Below are 17,624 nucleotides of genomic sequence, written 5' to 3'. Positions count from 1 at the left end.
AGGTCTATTTTCATTTATTTTTTTGAGAAACTTCCTTACATTTTTTTTTCATTGTAATTGTACTAATTTACATTCTCTCCAACAGTGTATAAAAATTCCCTTTTCTCTACATCTTCACAAGTGTTGCCACTTTCATTTTTTTTTTATTATAGCCATTTTAACTAGGGAGAGATGATATCTCCTTGTGATCTTCATTTAGATTTCCCTAATGATTATTCATACACGTGTTGGCCTTTACATATTCCTCTTTTGAGAAATGTCTATTCAGATCATTTGCCTACTTTTAAATAAAATTATTTGTTTCTTTGCTGTTAGATTTTTATGTTCCTTATCTATTCTTTGCAAATATTTCCTCCTAGTCTATAGGTTATCTCTTCACTCTGTTGCTTATTTCTTTTGCTGTGCAGAAGTTTGTTTTAGTTTGATGTAATCCTGCTTTTCTATTTTTTCTTTTGTTGCCTGTACATTCATATTTTTGGCCATAAACTTCTTACACAGACCAATGTCCTAAAGTGTCCCCCTTCTTTTTTCCCTAATAGATTCATAATTTGGAGACTTATGTTTATTTGGTTTTTGTATATGGAGAGAGAATATTGTCTCATTCTTCTACACCTGGACATGCAGTTTTCCCATCACCATTTATTGAAGAGTGTCCTTGCCCATATGTGTGTCCTTGAGGTTTTTGTTGAAAATAATTTGGTGGTGTGTGGGTTGATCTCTGGATGTTCAATTCTGTTTCATTGATCTCCATGTTTATTTTTCATTAGTGCAATACTGCTTTGTTTACTATACCTTTTATAGTAAACTAATTTGAAGTCGGGCAGTGTGATGCTTCAATCTTTGTTCCTTTTATTCAACATTACTTTGGTTACTTGGCATCTCTTAGGGTCCCATACAAATTTTAGGATTATTTTTTTCTATTTTGGTGCTATGTGACATTGGTATTTTGATAGGGATTGAATTACATCTATAGATTGTTTGGGGTGGTATGAACATTTTAACAAGCTTACTTATTCTGATCCATGAATCAGAATAACTTTCCATTTATTTGTGTCTTATCCTCATTTTTTCATCAATGTTTTACAGTTTTTATTGTAGAAATCTTAATCTCCTTGGTTAAGCTTATTCTGAGGCATTTAATGTTTTAGCTACTGCAAGTGGGATTGCTTCTTCAGTTTCTTTTTCAGATAGTTCATTATTGTCATGTGGAAATGATACTGATTCTTGTAAGTTGATTTTGTTTCTTGCAACTTTACTAAATTCATGTATTAATTCTGTCATTTTTTTTTTGGTTAAAGTCTTTAGAATTTTTTATATATGTGAATACTTCATCCGCAAATATGGAAAATACTGGATGCCTTGCATTTCTCTTGCCTAATTTTTTAAAAATAGAAGTGGTGAAAGATAACATTCTTGCTCTCTTCCAGATCCCAAGGAAAATGTTTCCATCTCCTCCTATTGAGTATGGTGTTAGTTGCGGGTTTGTCACATGTGGACTTTATTGTATCAAGGTACTTTCTTCCTATACCTAATTTATTGTAAGTTGTTCTCATTGAAGCTCAATCCTCCCTATATTTTTTTTTTCCTGACTCTGAATCTTACCCTAGGTCCCTGGTTCCAGCAATTAGACCACATCTTTTGGTATCTAAATCTTGAATTCCCTAATAGTTTGATCAGTTCTTTGAATTTCTGTGCTTCCAACCATCTCTAGTAGGAAATTTCTTAATCCCCAACTACTTTCTCAGTGTCTTAGAATTTCCCTTAAAAATAATAAGTATGGAAAAACACTTCTTAAATATTGGATACATATGTGTTCTGGAAACTTAAGATATTATGAGAGAGAGAGAGAGAGAGAGAGAGAGAGAGAGAGAGAAAGAGAGAGAGAGAGAGACCCAAACCTGTTAGGAAGTATTCTGCAGCTGGCTCCAGAGAATAAAGTTGGTTGCACGTCAGTTGGTACTGAGCACATAGCACAAAGAGCTGCTCTATACCAGTGTGTTGATTCTTGGTCTGTATGTGTGAATTACACTTGGCCATTAGTGAAATAGAAAGCGAGGGCCAAATAATGTGTGCAAAACTCATAAGGTGGCAGTGGTCATTAGGGGGATCCATATGGCGCAAATATGGATATAGATCTACAGAATATCAGGGCCTCGCTGAAGCCAGCGGCGGCTTTCCTTGGCAGACAGTCCAACATTAATGGCGTCTCTTAATTCCTGTAGTCTCCATTCCAGTACTGACTTCACCTTCACAGCTTTATGCATTGAACTCTCAGGGGCAGACTGCAGGGATTCTAACCCTGCTGCAATTCGCCTGGCATCCTAGGCCTTACTTTGAAATCTTGGTGGGAGCCTCCAGGATACCCTAACTCCAGCATCCTGTAGTCCTGCAGAACCAGCACCACACTCACTATGCATACTGCCAGTTTGAGCAGTAGCTGGGTCCCCATAGTCCGTGTTTCCAGAATCTTCTGAGTGCCTGGGTGGCTGAGCATGGAGAAACCTCCTAGGCCACTCTGTGCAAACCAAAGTAAATGTTCCCTCAAGGTCTTTTCTCAAAGGAAATTTTTACTTTTACACCCTTGAACCTGTGATGGGTATGATCTTTTCAATTCCTGAGATCCTATTTTCTCTGTGCAAAGTACTTAACGTCTCTTTAGCTGTTGTGATCTCGTCAATGAACACACATTCCTTGGCCCCAATTTTAAACACACTTTTCTGATCAAACTGCAAGTTTTTAAAATCCTGCTCTGGTTTCTGCTCCCAGTTCTCACAGTAATCCTGGCTAAAAGCTGCCAGCAAAATCCATGCCACAGCCTGAATTTTGTGCTACCTTGAAATTTGCCAGATTAATTAGCCCATCGTCTTTAAATTCAGCCTCAGACAAAGTGTTAGGACATGGCAAAATATAGATAAATTCTTTGCCAGATAGTAACATGAATGACCTATAGTCCAATTTCCAGTAGAGTCTCCATTTCCCTCTAAAATCTCACGAGCACTGTCAGTGTTCCTCTTGCCATTCTAGTCTTTTGAATTCCCAGCAGAATTGCACATTAAGGTCTGCTGACGACATTCTAAGTCTTCTTCAGCACGTATCTCTAATTTTTTTCAAACTCCTCCCACAAACCCATGCCCAAGTCTTCTGAACCACACGGTCACAGCAATGACCCCACTCTCAATACCAATTTCTATATGAATCCAAACCCTAGCAGGGTCTTATTTTTAATGTATTTTCTGCAACCCTGATGCTTCTGACTATGCCTGACATTTTATATACACTTAACAAGTATTTGTTCAGCCAATTCCCTTATTAATATAAAGGAAGAGGGGGTGTTACAGAAACCTCACTGTAACATGGGGAAGTTCCCTCCCAAATTTGTGTTTGGATGCCATACTCATGAGAGCAATTCTTTTGTTGGAACAAAAATTTATTACTCACAGGTATGAGTCCTGAGGCAAGGGGCAGGAGGACAACTCTCCTGGAAGGGGGAGCTAGGAAAGAAAGAGCAATGAATGCACAGGTATGTATAAAAGAGAACTTCCCTTTACCCTCTAAACTGGGATATTTGAAGGAAGCTCCTGCCCCAAGAAAAATTTAAACAAGGCAACAAAAGGAAAATGCATGTTTGCTACATGTTTGTGTGTGTGTGTGTGCGTGTGCAGAGGTGGGGTAAGGCAGTGGTGGTGGTGGAGGGCTACCTTTTATTTCTTAGGGAAGGAAAGATAATTTCTGGATTAGCATCTGAGATCAAAACAAGTTCTCCCATTTCTGATTCTCTAATATTCCTAGTTAATATTTTTTCACTTCTCCCACCACCTTCCCAGAGCTCTTCTCTTATTATTAAATCTTTTTCATTAGTCATTTTTATTAAATGGAACATGCCTTTATATTAGTTGACACTTAAAAATGAAATAAATAATGACTAAATATAAATCAAAGGAATTTTGCAAAAGAGGCCCATGGTCCTACTTGCCCTACCCCCAATGCATGTAAAATGTAAAAGACTTCCTTGTTGATGAAACTGACTCTATGTGAAGTCATCTTCAACCGTCAAGGTGCTCACATATAAATTTGGGGATGGGCAGCCCTGTGCAGCTTGTGTGATCTCACCAAGGAATTTGGACCCTCTTCCTGCATCGCTAATATAACTAGCTTGCACACCTTCCTCTCCCGTCCTGGATTTCATGGTCTGGAGGCTAAAAAACCCTACAAAATGCAGAAAGGTAACTTTCCCAAGTTTTCCACATTTTATTCAGAGCAGTAATTTATTCAACTTTGTGATGGATGCTTTATGAATACATCTGCAAAGATAATTATTTATTTATTCCAAATATAATCATTTATTCATTATGAAGTCCTGACCCATGCTAAATTCTAGAAGGAGAGCCAGAAATCACTGGGACTCAGCTAAAGACTGTTCTCCTGAGCCCTGGGCTGTGGCTTTGTCCTGTCCCTCCTCCTGCTGCTTGCATTGATAACTGTGATAGCCTTCAGCTTGCCACCCTTGACTGACCCTTGATCAGGAAGGAAAAGCCTGGTTGCAGGAGATTAAGCATTACAGATGTGCGAATGCCTTTGACTGTTTGACTCATTCCCCTGACAGGTATTAATAACAGTATTTCCTATCCCAAAACAACCTTCCAAACTCTATTCATGCTCCTCCTGAAAAGCTTCATGCTTCATATTCTTTAGAGACATAAAGTTAAATTCTGATAAGAGATATGGTTTGTACAGAAGGCCCATTCTTTTAGCAAAACCGGACATTTTGTGATAGAAATCAAATTTTAATATGACCTGAGGTACTCCCATCTCTGTATACTGTGAAAAATGTTTACCTCAAAAACTCTCCTTTTATTCCAATACATGATGCTGAGGATAAAAATCAATGTCAAATATTATGATTGCTATTTGGGGGTAATCTGTGTATATGTGATCAGCATATAATAAAGGAACTCCAATTTCTGGTTAGGTGGAGTTTTTCTTTTCAATCATCTGATTGCCTAAACATCGATTATGTTACACAATCCAGAACATGTAAACAGAGGTAATTGCCCTTGTAGTAAAGTTATGTTTTGTAAATTTTATTCATTTATAACAAAAACTCTTCTTTTTTTTTAAAAAAAGTTAATGTTTGAAAACATGCAATTCAATAGACTCCATTCATGCAGACAGAAAAACTCCATGTCTCCTAAATTGGCCTGAAAATATAAACATGCTTTAGTAAATAGATAAAATGTGCCACAGATGTACAACTGAATACTATCCAAATAATAAAAGGCTATAGGTCATTGATAACGTGCAAAAATATACATGGATCTCAAAAATATGCTAAGCAAAGGAAGACATACAATAAAAGGTAATGTAATACATGATTCCATTTATATGAAATTCTTTAAAAGGTAACACTTAGTATGTTGTATTTCCAATGTACACAAGTTCTTTGATACTCTTCTTTTCAAGAAATAGAGTCGAATTTCCTCTAACGTGAATGTGGGCTGAACCTGGTGACTTGTTTTTAACAAACAGAATGAAGTGAAAGTGGCCGTGTGCTCCCTGGGAGACCAGATCATCAAAGACACACAGCTTTCGACTTTCTTGTTCTCTCTCAGACCAGTCACTCTGCAGGAAGCCAGTTGCCCTGTCATGAGAACACCCAGGAAGCCATGTGCAGAGCCCATGCCAACGGCCATGCCAGTGAGCCTACTTGAAAATGAATCATTAAGCCCCAGGTGAGTCTGAACAAACTGCTTTCCTGCTTGATGCAACCTCACGGAAGTAACTGAGCCGCAACTTCCAGCCACACTTCCAGCCCTACTTCTGGGTGAGATGACATGTTTCTTGTTTTAAACTGCTAAGTTTTGGGGGCAACAATTATACAGCAATACACAAATAACACACACAGTAGAAGGAGACAGATCAGTGACTGTCTAGGGTCTGGACTGGGGTGGAGATTGACTGCAAAGAGGAAGCAAAATGCACTGGCACACATCTGTCATTCTAGTTGCTTGGGAGGCTGAGGCAGGAGGATCGCCTGTCTCAAGATAAAAAATAAAAAGGCTGGGGATATGACTCAGTGGTAGAGCACCCCTGGGTTCAATCCCCAGTATCAAAATATATAAAAAGCAAAAAAGCAACTTTTTAGGGTAAAGGAAATAGTCCAAGTTTCAGTTGTGACAATGTTTACATGAATGTAGACATCGGTCCAAATCCTTCAAACTGTCCACTTCAAATGAGTATATTTTATTGTGTGGAAATTATACTTCAATAAAGCTGTTTAAGAGAGCACTTTTATATTCTTGACACTAACTCAAATCAAATACAATTGAATGAAGTGGGAACATATTTCCGTCATTGACCAAATGTGTTTAAATTTTCAAGTTATGTCTAAGGAGGATTAATGTGGTCCAGCATGAAACCCGTGGTGTATCTAGCAGGGCCCTTCAGTTACTTGATTTCTATGGAGAAGGGTGGCCTCTACTTCCCTGCTCTGTTGTTCTCTGGATTCTCTCCTTTGGGTAGAAGGCTCTTCTGGAAAGTTGCTTTTTCTGTCATGTGGATTGTGAATAAACCTGCAAGGATGATCAAGGGTAATGATTGTATTAATTAGAATAAAAAATGACAATTTTTATTTTTAGATGAACTCTGAAATCTACATCACTTGGCACTCAGAACTGGGAGGACTGATGACAAAGAGCAGCAGTTGAGATCAGTGGTTGGAGCATCTGTAGCCACAATGGGAGTTAGGTGCAAGTTGGGAGTATGTATGGGAGGAATAGGTCTCCTGTCTGAAGAGCCAAGTTCCAACAGAAGATTATAAATGGCATTTGTGAGGAGCTATCATAGCTTCTACAAAGTATTAGCAACTCCACACCCTGGATTAATCTCAAAGAATCAGAAATGCAGAGTGAGTCACTTTAGGGGAGAATTTTTAACCAGAAACCATGGTATATATACAGATCTTATGATTTCTGAAAACAAACTTTAAGAATCCAAGGCCTACTTTGAAGCAAAGATTTAAACATGGACTAGCCAAGAATCTTCAGAGGAAAAGGGAGTAGTTAATCCCATGGTTGTAAAAACTGGATCCATAGTCTTTCCCTGAACCATTGATCTCATCATTGCATTAATATGGTTGTGCATCTGATTATAAGTGTGTGTGTGTGCCTGTGTATCTTTATTTTGCAGGCTGATTTGTGCAGGCTGAAGTGACTTTCTGAAATAGGAAGGAGAAAGAAACCTCAGGCTTTGGTCTAGGGGACAAGGATTTTCCACCTTTCATTCCCCTGAAGAGGGAAGTAGCTGAGAATATAGCAATGAGTATCTGTGGTATTTGTACTGGGGGCTTCTATGGCCATTTGGTCATATATTGTTAAACCTTGGGAATAAATATTACTAGGGATCAGAATTATGGTGAGTACACGGTGGTAAAAGAAGTAATTAGTAAAAGAAAAGTAACACTACTGCTTTTAAATGGTGAAATAATGATTTTAGCCTACAAGAACTCAGCAACATGAATGTGTCTGTTAATGGCACCTTCTTCTACAGTAACAAAAGAGTCAGATTTGTTGTGAGAGTATTAGTCATCTATCTCTGAGTAACAATTATGCCTCAAACTTAAAGGATATTAAGTTTATTTTTTCATATATTTTGAATGGGTCAGGAATCTGGGAAGTGGTTTAGTGGGGTGATTCTGGCTTGAGATTTTTCACAGGTCATGGTCAACCTATTAGCCAGGGCAGCATTCATCTGCAGACTTGACTGAGGTTTCATGACCCACTTTCATGGTGGCTTATTCACATGGCTGTTGGCAGGAGGGTTCAGTTCACCACAAGTGGATCTCTCCATAGTACTGTTGAGCACCCTTACAAAATGGAAGCTGGTTTCTCTTAGAGTAGATGATGAAGGAGAAGAAGGGGAAGCAGCAACATGTTCTGTGATCTAGCCTTGGAAGCCATGTGCTACCATTCCTGTTATATTTTCTCCTGTAGAAGTGAGCCACTAAGTATAGCCCATACTCACACGTATGGGAATTTGTTCCCACTTTTGCAAGGGAGGGGTGTGGCATAATTTGCAGACACAAGCTAAAACCACCATAGAAAGGTTAATAGAATATGGTTTGGGTACAAAGAATGGCTACACCCAGAGTAAATCTGTTTTCTTGCCTGCAGAGGAGCTTGAGCAAGAAAACACCTTGGAGATGAATCTAGAAAAGTTGACCACACTGTAATCTTGAGCAGGTCACTGGCTAGCATAAGCCTTGATTTGCCTTTTGTGCAAAACTTGGGGTGAAGAAGCCATACTAAATACGTATATACAGGTCATATACTTGTATAATTATTTTGTTCTACATCAAGGAATTTGAACTCTTAGTCAACGAGTTAAATCTAACATATGAATAACTAGAAGGTTGAAAAGTGTTAGACGTTGCAAGATAATCATTTAAGTAAGTGTTCTGAAGAGAAGCTGAGGGAGAAAAAAGAAGTTGTCCTCCTGGTATGCAGAGGGTTCCTTCTTTCTCATTCCCCAGCATGAATCTGAAGCTGGATTTCTGTGCTCTGCTATGTTCTCACCTCAGTGAAGGTAGGAGCACCTCTTCAGTCTCCCTGCCTTCACCAAAATGCCTGGAATGTGGTACATGTTTAAAAATCATTTATGATGGAGAAAACCAGTTAATGCTTACTGACTTAAACACTGGTAAATGAATTCATGTTGAAGCGTTAATGAATAACAGAACAATGCAATGTGGCTATTTCCCCAAGCCACCAAAGTGTTAGAATTCCAAAGAGTAAAATTTTAGGCCTCACTGACAGGTAAGAAAGGATATTTCTAGGCTGGGAGCCCTTTTCATGTTTCAGAAATTATATACCCTGGGAGACCTTGGCTTTTGTTTAGGTCTGGACCTAGAACTTCTTGCCCTTCTTGACTATTCTTCAGTCCTTCCTCCAACCACTGCCACCTTTCACCTTCCCCATGAACTGTGACCTATTTTAAGGATCTATAAAACTCTGGTCCAAATTCCAGTCCAACTTAGAAGTTTCATGATACTTTACCCTATGCCCAGCCCTCATTTTACCCCACACAGCTAGTACTTCACCAGCTGTTCAATCCAATGGGGCTGTATGTCACCAGGAAAAACAGTGTCTTAGACCATCATCACTTTTATCTTCACTGTGTGACTATGTCTAAATGGCTAAAACTTTAAAAGTCCCATGATTTAATTCAATTCTGCCTAGGTGTTTGTTGTCAATATGTTAAATATATAATTAGGAGAAGTGAAAACCAAATAAGATTTTTTTTTTTTTTTGAAAAGTGCCAGAAAACATTTATGAAAAAAATAAAACACCTTGAAGCTGACTTCTAGGATAGTGCAACTGAGCATTTTTGTTGTTGTTTTCATCTTTCATTGATCAATCTACAGCAGTATCTTCTTATTAAGGAAACTTATTTACCTGCTAAGAAAGAAACACAGGCAGGGCTGGTTTCACAGGCTGGAAGGGGTAAAGGAAATACTTTGAGACTGATTCTAGCTCTTCCTGCATGTCCTGTTTGTTTTTCTGAGCTAACCTGAGTGTTGTGGTTTTGGCTTATTTTTTTTTGGTACATGCCGTCCCTTCTTGGAATACTGTTCCCATTACCTTCTCTGTGTGTCAGGCTCTTAGTCATCCTCTCTGACCCAAATCAAGTGCCATTTTCTCCTTGAAGCCATAGCCATAAGTTGTTATCAACACAACCAGATGTCCACTCTCCCCTCTCTGATCTATAAGTCTTTGTTTTCATTTTTCTTAATGTCCTCCTAGAGACTGCTTTGGAATAAGATTATTTGCAAATCTATCTTCTCTGTTTTATTAGATGTTAAGTTCCTTGGGAATAGATACTATGTCTTATTCATCCGTATAACTCCCTCCTTGGGAACCCCTTGGAAGGTTATTAGCATACTAGCATTGTATTCAACATGAATTTGTTTTCTTCATAATACTTATTGTCAGGTTGGTATAATCTTCCCAAGACCAGGTTGAGGTCTGAAACACAGAGCGTCATAAAAGAAAGGAGAATGCAGTTTGGAATATTTTTACAAACTGAACAGGAAGAGTACTGGGCTGATTTTAGGAGAGTACAAATAGCCAATGCTCATTTACTCACTCTTTTCATATGCCAGGCTGTGAACTAATTAAGCATTTTGCCATGTTGTTTTCAACCCTCATGTTTTAATAAGAAACTGATCTCTTATTAGAGATCACACAGCTGGTAGGTGGCAGAGATAGGCCCCTAATGGCTTCTGAGTTCTTGCTGTTAACCTTTGCACTATGCAGCCAGGACACATAGACCATGCACCATGGCCTTCTCCTGTTTGTGAATTGTATGGGCAAAGGTGGCTCAAGGAACAAACAACAGCTCTTTTAAGTTCTTGTTCTCATTCCTTTCTTGGAAGGTTGTACAAGTGGGAATCTGTCACTCAATTATAATAAATTTATCATTAATGTGTAGATTACTATTAGGAAAGCATCTTTTCTGGTGAGATATATAAATTCAGATAAGTTCCCATATGGTAGTATACCAATTGTGAAAGTCTGAACCAGTAGCATCCATATCACCTCTCAACTTATTAGAAAGAGAGATCTTTGGGCCTCCTCAGACCTATTGAATGAAGAAGCCTAGGAATGGGGCCCAGCAATCTGTGATTTAAGAAGCCATCCCAGTGACTTTAATGCAGTTACAGTTTGAGAACGAATACACTCATCCACTGGTTCTTAAATGTAGCTGCACATATTGGAATGATCCAGATTTTAGGAAATACTAATGTTTGTGTACCTCCCCTAGATAATGAGTTTTAACTGGCAGGGTAGGGTCTACCTACCTCCCAAGCTGATTTAAGTGTTCTACCCTGAGTGGAATACTCTCTGTTCTGATGCTGAGGGCTTCTAATATTAGGTATAAACCTTGTTAGTAACAAGGCAGCACTGTCATCCTGGTCACAATAATCCTGAAACCTAGAACCAAGCCTGACATGTAATTAGAAGCTCAATAGATATCTGTTAAATGACTGTGCTGTGGTTTGGATATAAGGTGTTCCCCCAAAGTTCCTGTGTTATCACAGGAATATTCAGAGGTACAAAGATTAGATTATAAAAGTTATAACCTAATCAGTCCATCCTAGTTGAAGTGCTAATTGGATGTACCTGTAGGCAGTTAGGGGCATGGCTAGAGGAAGTGGCTTATTAGGGGTGTGTCCTGAAAGGGCTCATCCTTCTTGTGACCCCTTCTCCCCTCTCCCACTTTCTGGCCACCATGAGAAAAGCCCTTTCATCATGATGTCCTGGCTCACCTCAAGTCCAGAACAATGGAGTTTGCCAAACATGGACTTAAAACCATGAGCCAAAATAAAATTTTCTTCCTCTGAGTTGTTCTTGTCATGTATTTTGATTGCATTAATGGAAGCTAACAGAGCATCATGTTACATAGTATTGTGATGCTTCACAAAGTACATATAATAATGCTTATTCATATTATAGCAGTTTACATTTTTCAGTAGGTATTCAAAAACTCCTAATCCAAATAAGGCCTTTTTGATCATATAATAAAGCAATCAGTCCTGCCAGATAGATTCTGGCATTGGTGAGAGGTGCTACTTTTAGCTGCTGGTCACTGTTGGGATTAGTATCTAAGCCCCATGTTGGCTGAAGTTTTTTGGTTCTATCTGATTCTACTCGTATACAGAGAGCTGTTTGGAAGCTTCAGTCTTAGAACCAACTTGTTAAACCTGACCATCTGTTGGGAAGGATTTCATTTTAGACGAGAACATCTGGGTCCCCATTTGTACTGGCTGAGGTTAATAGACCTGACAACCTTTCCCTGTTCTCAGCAGGGAGCATGTCCTGGACCAGTTATGGAGGAGGTAGCTGAACTTTCCACTGGTTGTTCTCAAGTGCACTGTGCTCACCTGAAGCCTCTTTTATATTCTGCCTTTTTTCTTAAAATTATAGCTTTCTGCTCTATGAATGGCATTCAACCAAGAAGCTGTATCAACTAATATGATGTTGTGGTAGATCATGAAGAAGTAGGATAAAGCAGGGTGTCACAAGCCTCAGTCAAATTTGAAACTATTTAGATGCGTGACGTTGATTTAAAAAATGAAACAAAATTAGACCTCTCTGAGTGTAGTCTTTTCAACTAAAAAACAATGAGAAATAAAAATATCTATGTGGCTTTTGGGGGGATAGAGTTAAATAATATTTATCAAAGTACCCAGCATTTTAATCAAATGTCATCATTATTTTTACCTTTCAGAAGGTTACTCCTTTAGAGCTTCTGCAGGACTTTTACGTACATTTGATTTGATTCTCAAATCAGCCATTGCAGCTTGCATTTTCTTGGAAGCAGATTGTGAGACAGGTTAGTGAGCAGGGATCAGCACCTACTGAAGAGGAGGAAGGAAGGAAAATGCAGCAGAAGCAGAAGTTGAACTATGACCCCACGGTCAACTGCAGGGGGCAATGGAATGAGAATGGCCTGAGGAAAAGTTGTCATGAGTTGGGCCAAGAGCTCCAGGTGTTTATATGCCTGCACCTGGCAGTCACTGAGTGAGGTTGCAATGCACCTGATGGATAAGGGGTCTTGGGCAAGGCACTTCCTGCAGGGAAGTGATTGCTGAAGGATGGCCCCCAGCATCCCTCCCAGCAGCTAAGTGATGAGTTCTTCACTTCAGGGGGAGCTGGTGTTGGCGTGCATCCCAGGCCTGGAGTGTCTTTCTTAAATAAATGAGATAGAGGGGTGTGTGTGTGTGTGTGTGTGTGTGTGTGTGTGTTTGTGTGTGCATAAACAAAGAAGATAGAAGAGAGGAGAGAATGGAATCCAAACCATTTTTTTTCTAATTGGAGCCCTTTGGGGAATTAAGGAAACTTTTTTTTACCAAGAGTGATTTGCTTTAGACAAAGATCCATTTGAGCATAAACCTAAGTAATCTCCCCAAGCTTCCTAGAGAGATAAGAAAGTCAACTGAAAATTCTATTTCTCTGTTAAAAAAAAATGAAAGAAAGAAAACATTGCTAATTCATAAATACAGGATGAGTCCAGGAGGAAGTTGGAAGATGTCAAAGTAAGAATTACATGGGGAAAAAATTTAACAGGTGAGAAGACTATTCAGTCTATTGCCATGGGGGGGAGTCACAAATATTTATGACAAATATTTATGTCACAAATATTTGTGACTTCATATGTCTTCACGAAGTCACAAATATTTCTCATTGGAGGTATTTTTAAGGGCTGGAGTGAGGGAAGTATTGGCTATCTGTGTCTACTAATTGACTTACATAAAGGAAAAGGAAACCTGTCTCTTCATGAAAGGGGGTAGCTTGGGACATTAGGTTCCTTCTAGTTTTAACAGGGATTGGATAGCAGAGGCTACATCTTTCAGGGTTGACATGCCAAAGACACGGTTCCAGGGCCACTGAGAAAGATATTCCCTCGGTCTTCAAATTGTCTGGTCTTCTAAGGGGATTTATTTCAAATGGGACAAAGAACGAATTTGCAATTATAAGTTTTGTAAAGTAAATTGCTTTAAGAAAAGGAGGTCAGAGGCCTGAAGTCAGGAAGAAACTTTTCCCTATCTCAATTTCAGGCAAACAGAGGGAATATTAAGACTATTTTGGCCAGAGCTTTTCTTTGGTTAAGCGTTTTTAGAGGAGCCCAAGAGTCAGAACTGGGTGCTTGGTTTGACAAGCAGGCCAATTAAATCTGATTGCAGCAAGCAGCACTCGGCCTGATGGGCCCGTGCTGAGCTGCCTTGAGATGCACACTAGGATGCCCACTATCCAGACAGGTCTATGTAAGTCAAAGTCCAACCAGGATAACAGGAAGCATCACGTATTCGAAACAGAATGAATTGTGGTACCTTTTTAAAAACCTTAGCAATGAAAATAATATTTACTCATTGCAGAAATATCTGAAAATAGAGGCATGGTAATCACTACTGATAGATTTTTTAGTGACCTTATAAGCATGAATAATCTGATTTTTTTCAGGTATCATCAGTCTAGAGATAATAATTGAAGATGTACTGACTTTGTCTTCCTGATTACAATGGGACATTTAGCATGCCCTCTTCCTTTCCCCTGTATATTCCAGAGATTTCTGGGATCCTTTTTGGGGAGAGGATGTTGCAGGTGTCAAATATGAGATCAGAAACCAATTCTCACATATATTTGCACTGCTGGCCTCTACCTGCTTTTCAGCCTAGGGAAAGGCTAGCCTGGGCTCATGGATGGCACTCTACCTTGTTGGGCTAACACTGAAATCTGCTTCTCGTGCAGCTCAATTCTAGTAGGTAAGGGACAAAACACATTACAATCAAACAGTCATGTTTGTGGGGTCTTTGGCTGATCTGAGTATGTTGACCCTGAAATCCATTGCATGTACTTCCAGTGGACCCCTAGGGCATATTTCCTAGAAACTAGGAGGTGGAAGAAAAATGCATCCAGGGAAATACTCTACCTTTCTCTCTGCTATGGCTCCCCCATGGCTCCACCTCCATAGTCGGACAAACCAACCTTGGCCCCTGTTGTTACCACTGTCCACCCATCTCCTGCAGGTGAAAGGGGCTTATCCACCACCCTAACTTCATCCCCTGTTTTCACCCAGCTGTTCTATCACTTGGGAGTTAAATTCTCTCTATTTAAAACATTTAGAGTGATTTTGCTGAATTGAACTGTGATTGGTATAGTCTTTCTCTGGATAACCAAAATAGAACCTAATATAATCTTTATTCTTCAGGCTCTTATTTTCTCTGGGGACTCCCAAAGGAGGATTTTGGTATGGTTTCAGACTCCCTCAACTGATGAAAAAGAAATGGAAGTAATGTCATGTTCTCTGAAGTTACATTTCCCTCTAGCAGCTATGTTGGCAGTGCAGACTTGCAGAAGGAAAAGGCTGAGTTCATTTGCAAGCCCTAGAAGCTCCCTTCTGCTTGTGAGGTAGAGAAAAGGAGAATTGATGGGTTACAGTCAGACCTTTTAAGAAGCTCTGAAGTAGCATCCTATTGCTTAAAGGAAAAGAACATTCTCATTTCTCAGGGTGTAAAACCATTCTTCTTTCAATATATTACAAATATCTAGGACAATTAGGACATGCTTAAGTGAGTAAACAGTTGTATTTGTGGACATACTATTTTTAGTTACTTCTCTTTCTAAGCAATTATGCAAGGCAATATAGTGTTCACCTTTCCCCCATAATGAATGCTGTAAATGGCATTCAGTTAAAAAAATTATATTTTAGTTACTGGAAACTGGAAACTGTAAGTCATTGTTGATGCAAAAGGTTCTCATAATTTGTGGATAACTAAGGAAAAATGGTCCTCAAAGACATTTATATAAAGCGTTTGGCATTTAGGGCTTGGATGGGAATAACCACTGATGATCACTTGGCTCTCATTTTCTTATGCTATCATACAGCCTTCTGGCCCACTCTTCAGGGTCATCCCCTTTCTATCCCTCATTTTGTAATATACCTTTCTCCTTTTAGTCATCAGAAAATCCCTTTATAGCCCTTAAATATGAAATAGGTTAATGAAAAATCAATTATAGTAGCTTACATTTAGACATAAAAACTTTGCTGGAAATATAAGATTATGGCTGTTTTTTGGTAATGCATTCTAAGGTTAATGGGTTTCTATACTTATGCTTAAGTGCTGGAATGCCTAATAATCCCTCATTGTAAGAGTCAGGAGTCTTAAAACTGAAAGTCTACTGTGGCATTTGTGATGGTGGCTCGCTAGTGTCTGAGCACAACATGCGTAGCCATGTGGGTCATGGGGTGGTGAGCTCTGGACAGGTGGCTCCCATTGGTAGCAGCAACTTGAACATTCAGAGGTCTGCACTGAGGGCTTTATAAAGTGTAGCCAGGTGGGCTGGTAAGGTGGAGACCCCAAGATCATTCAGAAAAACAGGCTATTCAAGCACTACTCTCAGGAACTCTAGATCATGTCTGAGGGCCAGTTGGGCCAGTTCATGAAAGCACTCTGGGACACCCTCCCAGCCCCTTTGAGAATTACTGGCTACTAAGGCCATGGAAAAGAGATTCTTCATTGCTTGAAGAACTAGAATTTCAAGGAATCAGAGGACCTAGACGTGAACAGTTAGAAAGTTGAAATTCCCCAGCCATTGAGTTGGTATCCTGAATAACTTGCCTGGCCCAGAAATTTAAGTCTTGAGAAAGTCTCTATAGTTGGAAACATTTGTCAGTCCCTGGTTAGTGAAATCAAATCTGGAAACCTCGGTCTTCAGGAAACTGTCAGCATGATCTGCTGCTCCTGCCTAAGTTCAGCCACTTCATAAGATCTTAGAAATATATGTGGAGACCTGGATAGAAGACCACACAGTTGATTGAAAGGCTGTATGCAGACACGAACCTCCCCTTTCCAGAGGGATTTGTGATTGCTAATGACATGGACAAGAAGCATTGCTCTTTGCTCTTTCTTTTTTTTAAATATTTTTTTTTAGTTACACATGGACACAATATCTTCATTTTGTTTACTTTTTATGTGGTTCTAAGGATCAAATCCAGTGCCTCACATTTGAGCTGAGCCACAACACCAGTCTGCTCTTTGCTGTTTCATTAAACCAAAGGGTTAAGCTGTCCCTCCATCATGGTGGTAAGCCATGAGACATCCAGCATACCTCACTCACCATACACATGGGTGGAAGAAAAGAGGTTCTCTTCTATGACCAAATTATATGTGATATCTCTTGCAGCAGAGACAGCACTATGAAAAAAAATATTGATGTTTGGAAGAAGTGGACCACCTTAAATTGGTGGCTTACAGCTACCAATCACCACTTTAGGAGCTGAGCAGTTAGTAGAGGGTATGGGGTGATTATTGTACATGTTCTCTAAACTGTGTGGAGGATGAAACAGTCATAGCATCTCCTGGAGAAAAGTAAAGAGTGCTCCTGAGCTTGCTGATGTATCTGCTAAATCACCAGGACTGAAGCAAGTGCCAAGAGTTACACAGTGGATGGTCAGGACTAGGGATGGGCAGTGGTTTACAGACTGGGCATGTGTTCCCCACCACAGGCATACCCAAATTCGACCTATCATGTTCCTTCCAAAGGACCTGGGAAAGTTACAGGCCATGCACCTAGAGTCATGTGTTAGAATATTAAATCATCAAAATACTGAAGGGTACTTTGTGGCTGTATTATTAAAAAAAAATCTTTAATGCTGTGGAGAGAATGTCAACATGATCTCCTGGTCCAGGGTAAATCTGCAGACCAGTGAAACCACAGATTAAACCCTGAAACTTCCACAGGGTTGGACACTGGTAGATAGACATCTTAGAGCCTGAAAGTCAGTTGGTCACTGGAATTGGTGGTACAGAAATAACTCGAACACTTAGAATTTAGAGTAATGAAAATTAAAAAAGGTGTTATGTGTGGTCCTCCTCTATCAACGAAAATGAAGTTATTTAGATTTAAAGATTGGTTTGCCTCCCTTCCTGAAGATGACCCTTTATTCCCACCTATTGAGAGATTTCATGCTTTGGGTCCTTCATTCCCAAGGATGAATTTGTTAACTTAAACTATGGAAGGGAAGAAAAGTCAACTCTATATGGTTACTAAGAAGCCAAGGAGAGT

The 17,624-nt window shown here is 39.4% G+C and overlaps 1 pseudogene; it reads left to right on the top strand.

Moving 5' to 3' along the window:
- Nucleotides 1-3,508: 3,508 nt before the first annotated feature.
- On the top strand, nucleotides 3,509-17,268 carry LOC114090121 (RNA cytosine C(5)-methyltransferase NSUN2-like; annotated as a pseudogene).
- Nucleotides 17,269-17,624: the final 356 nt, after the last annotated feature.

The sequence above is a fragment of the Marmota flaviventris genome, chromosome 1, assembly GCF_047511675.1.
Source record: "Marmota flaviventris isolate mMarFla1 chromosome 1, mMarFla1.hap1, whole genome shotgun sequence".
Lineage (NCBI taxonomy): Eukaryota > Metazoa > Chordata > Mammalia > Rodentia > Sciuridae > Marmota > Marmota flaviventris.
This window is presented reverse-complemented; position numbering and strand designations above follow the sequence as displayed.